The sequence below is a fragment of the Trichomycterus rosablanca genome, unplaced genomic scaffold (assembly GCF_030014385.1).
Source record: "Trichomycterus rosablanca isolate fTriRos1 unplaced genomic scaffold, fTriRos1.hap1 scaffold_137, whole genome shotgun sequence".
Lineage (NCBI taxonomy): Eukaryota > Metazoa > Chordata > Actinopteri > Siluriformes > Trichomycteridae > Trichomycterus > Trichomycterus rosablanca.
In genome coordinates this window covers 14,591-31,165 of record NW_026946965.1, presented here as the reverse complement: position 1 = coordinate 31,165, position 16,575 = coordinate 14,591, and positions in this window count along the sequence as shown.

Sequence of the window (16,575 nt, the reverse complement as noted above, 5' to 3'; positions counted from 1 at the left end):
TCAATTTAAGATGGCGATAAGTAACTTAAATTTGGTAAACCTGTTAGGTTACAGTAAAGTACTCTGTTCTTGGTAATTACCTTTAATTGCAGGGGACTGAAGTTTTTTTTTTGTTTAAAAAATGAACAAGAAAATGTGCATTGTTTTGCACTATTTACACTTTTAAAAAAATCGTGAGAAAATCGAATCGTGAGCAGAGTGTATCGTTACACCCCTAGTGTTTAGTTTAAAAACGTACCATGACACTTCATTAACATCTTCATAAACATGTATTTTATAAGTATTTAATCAGATATTAATGTTATTATGAAGTTTGTAGGTATTTCTGTTCTCTTTAGGTTCCGTTTTAAGGCCCCAGTTTGAGCAGGGACTGATGTGTTTACCGTTCGGTTACAGTCTCGGATTTCATGTTATATTATATTAAACTTTTCCAAATTTAGGCTCCGATTTTATAGCACACACGATTAAATCGTGCGATATCGTGTGTATTTGGTGTTATACTATCTGACACGATTCTTAAATCATTTATACCGTGAGGTGTCTTTGTCTTAACGATGAGGTGCCGATTGTGAAATGACGACTCCGTTGACACAGTTTATTTGCAATTAAGAAGTTTATTACAGAATAATAGCAGTGTCGCTCGGACAGCCTGGCTTTGTCCGGAGAGAGCTTGTGTTCGGATCTGCTGCTCTCTGACTCCAATGAAATTTGCTTCTCCTTAAATACTTGAATATCCATACAAAAAACATATGGAATGTATTGGGTGTGTCATTTTCTTAAAACTCAGTAGAGGTTCCCACAGTCCTACTGACAGTTAGGGCCTCTGTGTGATTAATATATTTTCTATAGAATAACAGAAATGTATGCATTTAAAATGGATCCCAGATGTGGGATTGCAACCGAATACACCCCGGCCTCCTTATGGAATGTAGAGGTCTCATGAGAGGCATCCCAGAAGTGTGGGAAACACTTCTACACAATAACCTATATATGAGATTGTTTTAAAAGGAATATTAAAAAGAGATATCTGACCAAATTATTTTATATGAACCTTCCAGACACCTCATATTCCCCCCTTTGGGACTAATTAGTCTCAAAAATCAAAAGAATAACATAATGAACAATGGTTATAGACATAACATAATCTAGTTCCTCCCACATGTATGTTTCCCCAACTTAAATGTAGCACTTAGCGACTTTTATGGAGTGCAAGGAGCGAAAAACCTATCAGGCAGTGTCATCCTTCTGAAATGTCCATCAATCAATCAATCAATTTAGACAGGAAAAACTCACTCGCGACCCCTCTGCCCAGGCGGCCACATATTGTACTCCAGTCCAATTGTCCCCAGAATCTAAAGGAGGAACTATTATATTTGAAAGGATCACATCCAATTTTACCCCAAATTACAAACGAAACTATTATATTTGATAGGATTATGATTTTAGCAAATACATTCGAAAACCTCAGAAAAGAAAATCAATAAAATGTCCAAAGGTCAACGGGTCAACCCCTCGGATTGATCTATTGGACCTTGTTCCTACCTATCAATCAATCTGTCCCTAACCATCGAGAAACAAACAAAAAACTCTGAGGTCCCCAAATGTACCTACCTCATAACCGAACATTTTTCATTAAAGACTAATACCTCCAAAAACAACATAATATCACATTAAGTACTCCAAAAACAACATAATATCACATTAAGTACTCATAATTACATACTACAATTATAACAGCACACATCTTATTTGCATAGTATAACATAAGAAAGACATAAGAATGTATCACACTGCAGCTCCTCAGCAGCGCTGACTCTCCATGTGACTCCATGAAGTCTTGATGATGTATTGAATCTTGACATTCATCACAGAGTCCTTGTTCAGAGTCTATCAGTCCATTCTTATTGTCCTCATGTGAGCTGTATGAACCCCTTCAGCACATCAGGGTCCTCGACTAATCAATCAACCAAAAAGTGGTCTCCCCCCTTTCATACTAAAAGGAAAGAAAGAACACCAACCAGTATCTTTTGCATAAACAACAGATGCAAATTGAAACATCAATTAACTCCTTATACAAAAATGTAAAATCACAATATCATACTCTCATATTCCCCCAATCTCATTACTCCATGGTAAAACTACCAAACAAAATAACTAAAATAAACGGTAGGACTACAGCCATATAACGAGATTATAACGAAATTACATATTCAAAATGGATACGTCTCCATCAGTTCACCTTCCACCATCAGTTCTTCGACATCGTCCATGTCAGTCCCTCGTAATAAAGGCATCTGTATCCTATCACCAGGCATCACAACACCTACCCATCTCATTATCATAGCCTTTGCAAAGGTCAATAACAGCGTACAAAAACAAAACATCACACACAATGATAGAAGAACCGCTACCAAAATCTGAACCAACACTGCTCCCAACGGTCCTAATTTCTCTTGCAACCAAGCATTCGCAGACCATCCAGCTCCTGCTGACGCTCCAAACGCATCCCTTATATTCTTCAATGCATCTATAACACTAGTCATATTATCTGAACTATCAGGAATCAAAGTATAACAAGCATCTCCTGTCAAGTTCAAAGCTACACACAGGCCACCCTGTTTGGCCAAAATGTAATCAAGAGCCATATCATGTTTCAGTAACGTCAATCTGTGACTTTTCTGAGTATTTGATAAGTATTCAAACCCTCTCACAGTTTCATTCGCAAAACCCTGTAGGGTGTAGGTAATATTATCAATGTGATCTGCTAAAAATGTCACACCATACCATGGAAATAAGCCTATACCCCACTTTTCTCCTATACTTATTCTCCAATGGTAGGCCTCTAGATTATGAAATTGTGCCATGTCCCTTTTCTTTCTACTTCCAGAAACAGCCTCAGATTGGCTCTCATCCGGTCTTTCACCTCTCTGAATAGTAAAAACCTCATATGGCAGCTTCAATGTTGCCATGTAACAACATCCTATCCATCCATATGGCAGAAATATATAAGCTTTATCACCACAAACCCACCAAATATCTTTAAAATTTCCTATAGTCACATTTCCAGGCAAAATCTGATTCCTCACCATCAAAGTTCTGCTTTGTTTACGGTGTGGCATATAAAAAGTCACCTTAAATAAATCACTCTTAGCCTTCTGCTTACGCTTACCCAAATCCATTATATAATTGTCACAATCTGATATTCCCATAAACATTCTAGTTCCTTTATGAGTGTCATTTGAACAAAAACAATCTTTAGCTCCAACAGATCTTACCTCTATTGCATCAGGAACTGCTGTCAATACATTTTCATGCTGATCAAGTAAATTCACATATGGTAAATCTCTCAACCAAGAACAATTATTCTTAGGTCTAAACAAATGCACTGACAAAGCCATCAATCTATCTCCTCCTGATTGCTGCTGAAATAATAACCATGACAGCACATAGTATTGACATATAGAAAGCAACGGCTCTGGTTCCGTTTCCAAAATTGAAGGCCATGTCCCTGGTGTTGGAACTTTCACTATACATGGACCATTCAGTCGTCTAACTGATCTTACTGAATGAGTTAACTGCTGAAACCACAAATTCCTACTTGCCCATGGGTCTGAGATTTGTAACACTGAAGAATCGAATCCAAATGCTTTCCACTTAGTTTCTCTCTTCTGTAATGAACGGTACTGGTCAGTCATTTCTTCTGATGTCCAGTCAAAATCTAAGAACTGATCTTTAACATCCAAAACAGTCCTCTGAGTTGTCACAGATGAATCTACACCCTTCTCTTCTTCCATCTGCTTCCCAGATTTAGATATCTTACTACTACTATTTACACTAAGCTCTATCTTTAACATAGGCTTCTGAGTTATATTCACCACTTCCTTAAAGTTCAAAGTCGTCATGTCAGGTGTTTGAGTCACCTTTACAAAATTCCTAGGCAACATCGTTGTCACCGTATTATTAACAAAGGTTGCCCTTATATCAACCTTACTTGTAATATTTCCAGAAGTGACAAAAGTAGATGCTTTCACCATCACTGTAGTAGCTTCTATTCTCTTCAAAATCTCAGCTACAGTAGTAATCTCCACTGATGTATTAACACTCTTAGTTGTTTCCGGAACTAAAGTAATACTCCTCATCTGTGTTCTATTTACCCCTAGAGTAGTCGCTGTAGTAGCTTGCTCCTCAATTCTCTTAGCAACCGTAAACATCTCCACAGGACTCAAATCTACTATCATAACCACCACTTTACGAGTTATATAACCTCCTCTCCAACTATTTACCAAGGGAATGAATTTAAACTCCGGCTCATAATAAGTACATGTATATTCCCCTAGGTCTCTTCTAGTAATATTTCTCACAAAAAGTGTACAATCATCACTGACTGTCAACCACCTTACGTCATTCAGCAAAATATATTTCCTCTGATCAAGAGGCACAGTATCAACCTCAGATCCCATTAACAACTCTTCATCACGACTATTCCTCCACACAGGAGGATTACTACCACCAACATTAAACCTCGAGCATTTACAGGGAAGATAAACTGCTCCTCCTAACTTGGCTCTAACTACCTTCTTCTTAAGAGTTGACACCATTGTCACCATCTGAGGCGCTACCGTAGTTAAACATAACACACTCATACTTTCAGAATCATTCAGTGCTGAAAGATTACACTTCTCTGAAGTTCCTACCACTCTAGTTGTCATAACGCTTTGGCCTAACCCTTTTCCTAGCTGGTCTTGGACTCCTTTGTTTACCTGTGTCTCTGCATTCTCCTGCATCAGAATCACTTCCCTTTGTAACCTCTGGCGCTTCACACTCCTCAGGAACAGGCTCTGCTGTTCCTGGGACATATTGAAAATCAACGTCTCCAAATCTCCTTTCCTGCTCACTAACTGCAGAGTCATCTCTGACATCATCAGACACAGGCACACTCCCATCAACATCTTCCACATTATCTTCCACAACATTCCCTTCTAACTTTCTTGAACCTTCAACTTCCTGACTTTGTGACTCTAGTACCTCTTCACTTGGCGCTTTAACACAATGCGACAAATGGTACCACGTTGGAGACCCCTTAACCTGAACCGCAGTTCCCGTACTGCGAACAACTTCAAACGGTCCTTCACGGCGTTCGTTATACCACTTTCTTCTAAATACCTTCACAAACACCTTGTCTCCAGGTTGCACTGAACACTTCCTTTGTTCGTCCAGTCTCTCCTGCACCTCCTCTTTCTTTTGCCTGTCAGAAACGTACGCGGATATTCTTTTATGCAGATTAGCCATATACGCAACATATGCTCTCATTTCATCCTCTAAAAGGGCTAAGCTTGGACCCTTTCCACTTGTACGCAAACAAGGCATCGGCATCAATCTACCTGTAACCAATTCATGAGGTGTCATATGTAACTCACGCAGCTCACTCGAGCGACACACCATTAATGCCAATGGAAGTGCTGCTATCCAATTCAACCCCGTATGCTGGCAAATTTTCACAATGCGATTTTTCAAAACACCATTCATCTTTTCACAAATCCCTTGACTTTGCGGATGATAGACCGCACCAAGACGCTGTTTAATTCCCAATTTTTGCAAAATCAATTTCACTGTTTTATCCACAAACTCTTTCCCATTATCTGAGGATATCCGATCTGGAAGTCCCCACCTGCTTATGACCTCTCTACACAAAAACTTAGCAACAGACTGGGCATCCTTTCGCTTGGTTGGACAAGCCTCAGGCCATCGTGAAAATCTATCCACAACAACCAACATATACCTCTTTCCTTCAACTGGCTTTATCATATCCACAAAGTCCACAACCAACTCACGCATAGGACCTCTCGGAGTTGGAATATAACCAGGAGGAACCATCACTCCCCTTCGAACATTATTTTTCAGACAGATAGTACATCTACCTATAACATAATCAATCTGCTCAAGCAGACATGGTGCCCAAAAACCATACTCCTTTGTAATCTTACGTTTAACTTCCCCCCTTGCAACATGAGCCAACCCATGTGCTTCCTGAATCATTAGACCTAACAGGTCTGGAGGTGCTACTATTAATCCCTCATGATTTCTCCAAAGACCAGTAGAATCCTTGGTGGCACCTCGGTCTAGCCACAACTGTTTATCCACATCAGGAACAGCTTCCTGAAGTAAAATGACATCCTTAAGTGTAATTTTTTCTTCCAAATTCACTTCATGCGTAACCAGAAACACTTCACCCACTTTGTCTGCTCCTGTAACTGCCTTTGCAGCTTCATCAGCTGCTTTATTTCCTTGTGTGACCCTTGACATATCCTTTTTATGTGCTGCACATTTAGCTATTGCTATTTCCTTGGGCTTCATCATAGCATGCAACAGTTTCATTATTTGAGCATGATGCTGTATTGGGGAACCATCAGTTTTCTTAAACCCTCTGTTCTTCCACACTGATCCAAACAAATGACACACATTGTGCGCATAGGCGGAATCAGTATATATTGTCACTCGCTTACCTTCCGCCAACAAACATGCTTCAGTTAGCCCCACAAGTTCAGCAAGCTGCGCAGATGCAGGCTGCAGTATTATTTCAGCCTTCTCAATAACAAATCCAGCTCCTTGGGCTTTCACTACTGCATAACCAGCACTCAACTTATCTTCCACACGATAACAAGAACCATCAGTCCAATATTCTACATCTGCTTCATGCAGTGGGAGAGCTTGCAAATCTGACCTAAGTTTCATATACCTCTCTGCTTCCTTAACACAATCATGTGGTTCACCATCCTCAGGAGTTGGCAAAGTCTCAGCTGGGTTCACTGTAACACACCTCACTAAAGTGACATCTTCCTGCTCTAAGAGTCTATGATAGTCCCTAAGCCTAGGCATAGTCAATGTATACTTGCCATAATTCAAAAGATTTCTAAGGCTATGATGGGTAAGAATTGTTACCGGATATCCCATCGTAACAGATGATGCTTTATCATACATTAAAGAAACTCCCACCATTGCTCTGTAGCACAGGGGTAACCCCAATTCTACTTCTGAATACGCAGTAGAATAATAAGAAACAGGTTGAGGGCTTGTTCCTGTTCCTGTTGGCTGACAAAGAACTGCACATGCATATTTACCCCCAATAGAAGTAGACACATACAACAGAAAATTCCTAGAATAGTCTGGAAGCGCTAGCGCCGGAGCCTCCTGTAACCTTCGTTTGATCGTCTCAAAAGCCAAAAGGCCATCCTGTGTCCACGAAAGATTACAATGCAATTGCGCATTCCCTGTATCTTTAATCATGGCTCTCAAAGGCCCCGTTAAACTAGCATAATCCTCTACCCATGCTGAAGAATAGCCAGCAATGCCAAGAAATGTCATCATTTCTCTGACCGTTCTAGGCTTTGGAGCCTTGCGAATAGCTTCCAACTGACTATCAGCAATACTTCTATGTCCCTGTGTTATTGTTTGTCCCAAATAAACCACTCTCTCCTGACAATACTGCAGCTTTTTCAGAGAGACCTTATGCCCCTTCTCTGCCAGTATCTGTAACAACCTAACTGAGTCCTTGTGACATGTTTGCTCATCTAATGAACAAATAATAATATCATCCACATACTGAATAACCGTGCTTTTTAGCATCTGATCTAACCCTGTCAGATCATCCTTCAATACTTTATTGAATATATGAGGACTATGTTTAAATCCTTGCGGCAACCTCTTATACTCATAAAACTGACCTCTGTATGTGAATCCAAATAAGCCCCAACTTTCTATACCAAGTGGAACACTAAAAAACGCACCACATAAATCTATCACTGTAAAATGTGTCGCATCTGGAGGCATTTGGGCTAACAAAGTATGCGGATCCGGCACTTCTGCTGGAAAATCAGCCACTACTTCATTCACTGCTCTTAAATCATGTACCAGGCGATAAGAATCGTCTGGCTTCTTCACAGGCAACAAAGGCGTATTACTCTGAGGATTCTGTGTTATCTTCAAAACATCTGCTTTCAAAAGTCCTTCAATTTGTGGTCCAATCCCCCTAATTGCCTCTTCTTTCAATGGATACTGGTTCCTCCAAGGAAGTTTAACTCCTGGTCGTAGTTCAACTTTCACTGGTTGAGCTGACTTCACCAGTCCAATATCAGCACTATGCTGAGACCATAAACATCCTGGAACTTGTTGCAACATCTCTTCTCTTATAAAGTTTCCATCCAACTTAGCACTGCAAATGGACTCATGCGTCATCCGCACAGTTTGTGGCTGTCCCTGCCCTTGAGCAGAAATCATAATCTTAATAAAACGCTGGTCCTCACTTCTCCAAATTGCAAGATTCTCCTTCATCGGTAGAAAAACAGCTTCCTCTGCTTGCACCATCATTTCTCCTATGTGCTTCTGCTCATAATCCTCAGACACCAACAAAGTCACATGTGGGACACTCTTTTCAATATCAAACTCCTTGGACAAATAATCATCTCTATCTATCTTCATAGCTGCCCCTTGTGGTCCCAAAACTATGCAGCACGAACGAAGTTGAACTTGCTTCGGTTGACATTTCAACCATTCCTCTGAATTCGATTGGGCAGCATCCTTGAAATACTTAAGCGTACAGTGATATGGATACTCCGGGAGCTTCGCATTAGGCATGTTTGCTACAATAAACTTCTCCCACAACTTGGCGGGCTCCAAAAATTCTGCACCAAGATTTCCAATCCAGAATACTGAAGAGACCTCAGTCTCCACTGACATCAACAATTGGTGCACCACATCATTTGGCACCTCCACCAGACAGCCGTCAGGTGTACACTTTATCGTACAGTTCAATCTACATAAAGCATCTCTTCCCAAAAGTGCAATAGGTGTATGTTCTGATACCAATATAGGTATTGTAGTCTTCAGATTTTTATAACAAAGCTCAATCGGTTTTGTGAGAGGTACCAGCTGTTTTATTCCCTCAAACCCAATTGTCCTAATCCATTGATTAGACATAGGGAGATGTATAGCATCTTCAGGTCGAATACAGGTGAAAGCCGCTCCACTATCCGCCATCATTTCCAAAGGTCTATTATTTACTTTCACCTCTATTGTTGGATCTTTCTCCGACCCTGATGCTACCAGCTGACACCCCCCTTTTGGGTCCTCTGGGCACCTCTAAAATCCTTGCTCCGGGCCCCTGTAAGGGTTCACAGGTCCCTCAAAAGACCTCGGTTGGCCCCTAAATCCTCCTCTTCGGAAATTTCTTCCTCTGAAAATTCCTCCTCTGAAATTTCCTCCTGGCCTGTTGCACTCCCTGGCAAAGTGACCAAACTGTCCACAATTAAAGCACACTTCCGAAGACTGTTGAAAATACGGATTAAATCTTCCTCCTCTTCCTATGTTTCCACGACCTCTTCCTCTCCAGGTCTGCACTTGACCAAACAATGGCTGTGGGTAAGAAACAACTGGAACCACTGATGATGACTGAGATGGTTGAGGCTGAGCCTGGCTCGGCTGTACTTGTGGCAATGGTGGATTTTGCTGAGACTGACTCTGTATAACCACAGCCTGCTTCTTCTCCTTCTTCTTATTATCCACCAATTGTATTTGGTTAAGTTTTCTAAGGGTTTCTTGGTCCTGCTCTTTTTGATCATGCTCCTTCTTCCTATACAGCTCCACCTGGTGGGCTATATGATCTGTATAGACACCCTTTTCCATGCTTCCAAGACCAACCACCTCTGCTAGCTTACTCCTCACCGGCAAAGGCAGCCCCTTCTGTATTTTAGCTCTCAAAGTTGACTGCTCCATTCGATTCAAGTCCGGATCATTTCCTGTGACATTTCTCCACACTTGATGGGCTCTCGAGACATATGCCCTCGGGTTTTCTCCCTGGCCCAATGGCTCAATGAGAATATTATCTGGATGCACATTTGTCGGAAACGTATCTCTTAGCGCTCTCCACACTCGACCTCTATTCGCAGAAAACAGCTCCGGGTCATTCACAGCAGTCCCCACATATCGATTAAGCCCTGCTTTCTGTAGAAGCTCCTCCATGGCTGGAACCCCAAGGAGATTAGCTAGAAGTCTCTTAATATCTCCTACAGCCGATTGTGTCCCCACCATAATCTCTTCCAGCTTTGAAATCCAAGGATGGGCTCCATCCTGAAGAGTAGGCAACTTCTCAAGTATATCTGACATATCTGTATTCTGCCAAGGCTTGTACTCCAAACTCTGTCCTCGGATGACCACTGGACACATCTTCTCCAGTGACTTCCCTTTTCTTGAACGCAACACATACTTTCTGTCCACTTGTTTGGAGTCTTCTTTCTGCAACTCTTTCTTCTGTATCTGCAATTCCCTTAATTGCTCCTCCAGCTCTTTCCGGCCTTCCGGACTAGTAGATTCTTCCAGGCGTGAAAGACATTGATCTATACTTTTTCCTACCTTTCTTAAAGCCTTCTGTTTGTTCTCAATTCTGGTGCTGGATGTTGCAGGAAAAAACCCTCTTGAATACATAGGACCATCTGAATCACTATCGCTACCTCCATTTTCACTCTCCTTAGAGCTTTCATCTCCTGAGTCTTCTCTCCTCCTTGTTTTATCTCCTCTCTTTTCCGCTTTAGCCAATATCTTCCTGACTGCAGGGTCATATCCTCCCATGACCTCCTCCAGATCACTTCGATCTTCATCATCTTCAAATTCCATCCTCCTGATCCTCAGCTCACCCTTAGTTTTCAAAGATGTCGTCTTCTTCTTACTTTTAGAACTTGGGTACATCTTTATGGTCGTTTCCGCTTGTCCCATTTCTATTATTCGATCATCCTCATTTCTGATTTGATAATTGCCCTCCTGACTGATCACTGGGAGCTGGGGATAAACCTCCTCAAATTTCACATTCTTCTGATAGGGAGGGGGTTTTTTCACTGAGTCCACATGTGAAAAAGGCACATTGACTTCCGCCATTCGTTTTTCTATTTCTTTTGTGCTTTTTTCTATTTCTTCTGCACCTCTATCTCTCTTCTCTTTTGCAGCTCTCATCCGCTTCTGCCCTTCATTCTCAAACAACTGGAGAATGCCAAGCTCCTCTTGTCTTTTTTCTTTACGTTTTTCACCTTTTTTACCCTTCTTTTGATCAGCTTTATATGTAGACACAAGCACCTGCATTGTATTAATTACATCTGGATTAAACGTTCCCTCCAATGGCCAAGGTTGGTTAATCTCAGGCCAACGCTTATTCCACTTCTCCATCATCTTTGGGATGCCTTTAACTAAAGAATTATTCTTCTGTATCACATCAACAGGAGTAATAACCTTCGCAATTTTAGCGTCCTTCTCTGACATTGTAATGACTTCCTTATGTACCCTTATTGCAAAGAATGAGACTAATCACTATAACTACTTAAAACTATTTCAATTACCACTCCTTTATTTCCCTAAGCAACCGATGTGACACAATCAATAAAACCTAAAATGAATTTGCCAACTCCAAAGGTGACAACCATCCACAACACTAAGCATCTCCTATTATAATAACCAAACACCCAAAGAATCTATCAAATTGTAAGCAAAAGCTCACTCAATTAATCCCCCAAATAAAAGAAAGTCCTATCCCATATGAAACTCAAACTCACACACTCCCACAAGGGACCAACTATCATCAAATAAAGTCCAATTCGCATATTCATTCACCTTAAACCAACAAATAGTCTCAATATCAAACCCCAACACAGCTTAGATCAGAAATCATGCACAGACAATAAAACTCACATTAGCCATCAAAGTTTAGTATATTCCTATAGACGATCAGTCTGTTGCCAAGCCTTTTCTCTCTAAAACTATATCATATAGTGTAAACAAATACACATACTCTTGTATACCCAAATAGATGAATAATAATCATAAAATACACTTAAAATGCAGGTATTGGATAGCAGAGTTTGTGATAATAAACAGGAACACTGGCCTGATTAGATGAATGATGTCATCACACTTCAGTCCTTATTGAACAGCAGCACCTCCACTCCGCGCTGCGCACACAAGGGGAGAATCACCCCTCCTTCTCCTCTGCTCACAGAAACCCACTTTGTAGTCGTCTCATATGAACACACAGGAATCAGAAGACAGGGCAAAGTTTATAAAGTCTTTTACTAAACAGCACTCTATTAATTCACAACTTTGCTCAGGTTTTTTTCCTTCACTTCAACAAACTTTTATACACATGCAAGCATTTGCAGTCAGGCTAAACATTACACCTACAAAGGTTAGGCACGTCAACTACACACACACATACATTAATGTACATGGACCTACTTAGTTCAGTTCCTTCAGTTCCTCTGACTACTTTTCAGTCCTTAAATCCTTACATATTCCTTATTTCTGTTTACATTAAACTCCTTTATATTGTCTATTCCTTAAACTCCTTTTAATAAATTTTTACGTCCTCGGATCTCTGCAAATCTGAATTACATGCATTCTATTCTTCTGCTATCTTAACTATTTGCTATCTGCTCCTCATCCTTCAAACCTCCTGAGGCTGGCTCTCCAATGTCTGTGGTGTCAAAAACTCAACTTCAAACATACTTTATCTTAAAACCACACCACAGCCAGCAGCAGCAAAAATCACATAGATTCATGGCATATTACACACACTCACACATAACTTTACAATTTATTGGTTTACTTATCCTAATTCTTCATAAAAGTGGGCTTAGGGGTCTTTTTTTCTCCTTTTTTTTTTTAAAGCCTGCCCTTACCACACTTCGCATCATCTGGTTTCCATCATTACTCACATTACACTCAACCTCACACTAGACGACACCCTCCAATCACTATGATTGACAGGTCTCCATACCATTTGATTTCCTTACTCCCTAGGCCAAAAACTCCCCCTAAACGTGGGATACTGTCTCTCTCTCCCATACGCACATAGAAGCAGCACCTCTGACGTCACCTTACACAGCTCTCTAAGTCTGGGCAGCCCCCACTTTTTCTCCCCCTCTCACACACACACACAAAGGGATCAGGGAGCAAAAAACAGGACTTTGTTACTTATAAGAATTCAATGCAACTTAGCTGTCAGCACTTCATCTAAACACTAAGCCATGATTCACACTATACTTCTCACCTTAATACTATATCCATTCTTTAAAAATCTTTCTTGGGAGTTTATTGCTTACATTTCAAATGTCCTCATCATTTCTGAGGCTCATAAATTTTTAATTAATTAACCTCCCAAAGAAAGCTCATTAATTATCATTAATTACTTAATTAGCATTAAGCTGTCCTCTTGAAGAAGCTTATTATCTTTACTTATTAATTATTACTCAATAAAAATCAAACAAAAGTCTTCTTCAAGGGCTCATTTTATTTCTAACTAAATATCCTATTGACCACTACAGCAATCTATTACAATAATCACCCACTGACAATTAAGACAGGCGCCACACATTACACATATGCACACATACTTCTGTATCTCTCTCATGCAAAGGGGCTTCTCTCATGGGAGCTCTCTCCTGCACACACACACCCCAACCTAAAGCTCTGCCTCTCAAACAAACACAAACACACACACAGAATCCAAAGAGCCCAGCTCTTTGCACGCACACACATAGTCTTAGACACACAAACTCAATCCTAACACACACAAATATACATTACATAGAGCACACACACATAGACTTAACGCCCTTATGCACTCACTTTTTCCTGCTCTTCCATCTGACATACACACACACACACTTAGAGCTCTCACATACAGTGTATCACAAAAGTGAGTACACCCCTCACATTTCTGCAGATATTTAAGTATATCTTTTCATGGGACAACACTGACAAAATGACACTTTGACACAATGAAAAGTAGTCTGTGTGCAGCTTATATAACAGTGTAAATTTATTCTTCCCTCAAAATAACTCAATATACAGCCATTAATGTCTAAACCACTGGCAACAAAAGTGAGTACACCCCTTAGTGAAAGTTCCTGAAGTGTCAATATTTTGTGTGGCCACCATTATTTCCCAGAACTGCCTTAACTCTCCTGGGCATGGAGTTTACCAGAGCTTCACAGGTTGCCACTGGAATGCTTTTCCACTCCTCCATGACGACATCACGGAGCTGGCGGATATTCGAGACTTTGCGCTCCTCCACCTTCCGCTTGAGGATGCCCCAAAGATGTTCTATTGGGTTTAGGTCTGGAGACATGCTTGGCCAGTCCATCACCTTTACCCTCAGCCTCTTCAATAAAGCAGTGGTCGTCTTAGAGGTGTGTTTGGGGTCATTATCATGCTGGAACACTGCCCTGCGACCCAGTTTCCGGAGGGAGGGGATCATGCTCTGCTTCAGTATTTCACAGTACATATTGGAGTTCATGTGTCCCTCAATGAAATGTAACTCCCCAACACCTGCTGCACTCATGCAGCCCCAGACCATGGCATTCCCACCACCATGCTTGACTGTAGGCATGACACACTTATCTTTGTACTTCTCACCTGATTGCCGCCACACATGCTTGAGACCATCTGAACCAAATAAATTAATCTTGGTCTCATCAGACCATAGGACATGGTTCCAGTAATCCATGTCCTTTGTTGACATGTCTTCAGCATACTGTTTGCGGGCTTTCTTGTGTAGAGACTTCAGAAGAGGCTTCCTTCTGGGGTGACAGCCATGCAGACTAATTTGATGTAGTGTGCGGCGTATGGTCTGAGCACTGACAGGCTGACCCCCCACCTTTTCAATCTCTGCAGCAATGCTGACAGCACTCCTGCACCTATCTTTCAAAGACAGCAGTTGGATGTGACGCTGAGCACGTGCACTCAGCTTCTTTGGACGACCAACGCGAGGTCTGTTCTGAGTGGACCCTGCTCTTTTAAAACGCTGGATGATCTTGGCCACTGTGCTGCAGCTCAGTTTCAGGGTGTTGGCAATCTTCTTGTAGCCTTGGCCATCTTCATGTAGCGCAACAATTCGTCTTTTAAGATCCTCAGAGAGTTCTTTGCCATGAGGTGCCATGTTGGAACTTTCAGTGACAAGTATGAGAGAGTGTGAGAGCTGTACTACTAAATTGAACACACCTGCTCCCTATGCACACCTGAGACCTAGTAACACTAACAAATCACATGACATTTTGGAGGGAAAATGACAAGCAGTGCTCAATTTGGACATTTAGGGGTGTAGTCTCTTAGGGGTGTACTCACTTTTGTTGCCGGTGGTTTAGACATTAATGGCTGTATATTGAGTTATTTTGAGGGAAGAATAAATTTACACTGTTATATAAGCTGCACACAGACTACTTTTCATTGTGTCAAAGTGTCATTTTGTCAGTGTTGTTCCATGAAAAGATATACTTAAATATCTGCAGAAATGTGAGGGGTGTACTCACTTTTGTGATACACTGTACATTCCTAAAAACATTTAATGCTGCAAAGTTGACTAATTCATATTTTCCTTAATGCATGCTTCTTCCTTTACTCTCATTTAATCTTCTTAATTCTTTTTAACTCTTCTCTTTTTCCTTAAAACACTTCACTTTCCTCTTATTTACCTTTGTATTCTCTATTCTTTTCTGTTTCCTTTTAACCTTAAATTTCTCTTAATCCTTAACTTTAATTAATTAGCACCTTATTAATTGCTAACGAGAGAGGATAATTGCTCATGTCTTACAGTCAACAAAGTTAATAGGCCTATACTAAGTCACTCGCATGGCGCTAATTAACACTCTTACTCGTTAATAATCAAGGCTATTCCACATACTTCAACTTTTTTTTCCCTACTTAAACTTTTTCCTTTTCCATCCCATATTGTCTCTATTTTCACTTTACCCCCCTATTGTGATGTCCATATCACAATAAACCTTGAATTTGGACGGAGCATCATTCCACCGTCCACACCTCACAGTACACACAAGAACGTGGCAGTGCAGCCAAACACCACAGATTACAACACACAGGCTCACGCCCTATCATCATAAAAAATAGAACGCTCACCTGATGTCGTTCTGACAGTGTAGCAGCTACATCAGCATCCCATCCTCGTCGCCATCTGAGGTGTCTTTGTCTTAACGATGAGGTGCCGATTGTGAAATGACGACTCCGTTGACACAGTTTATTTGCAATTAAGAAGTTTATTACAGAATAATAGCAGTGTCGCTCGGACAGCCTGGCTTTGTCCGGAGAGAGCTTGTGTTCGGATCTGCTGCTCTCTGACTCCAATGAAATTTGCTTCTCCTTAAATACTTGAATATCCATACAAAAAACATATGGAATGTATTGGGTGTGTCATTTTCTTAAAACTCAGTAGAGGTTCCCACAGTCCTACTGACAGTTAGGGCCTCTGTGTGATTAATATATTTTCTATAGAATAACAGAAATGTATGCATTTAAAATGGATCCCAGATGTGGGATTGCAACCGAATACACCCCGGCCTCCTTATGGAATGTAGAGGTCTCATGAGAGGCATCCCAGAAGTGTGGGAAACACTTCTACACAATAACCTATATATGAGATTGTTTTAAAAGGAATATTAAAAAGAGATATCTGACCAAATTATTTTATATGAACCTTCCAGACACCTCAACCGTCATGTCAGACAGAAAAACAACCGCTTCACTGTA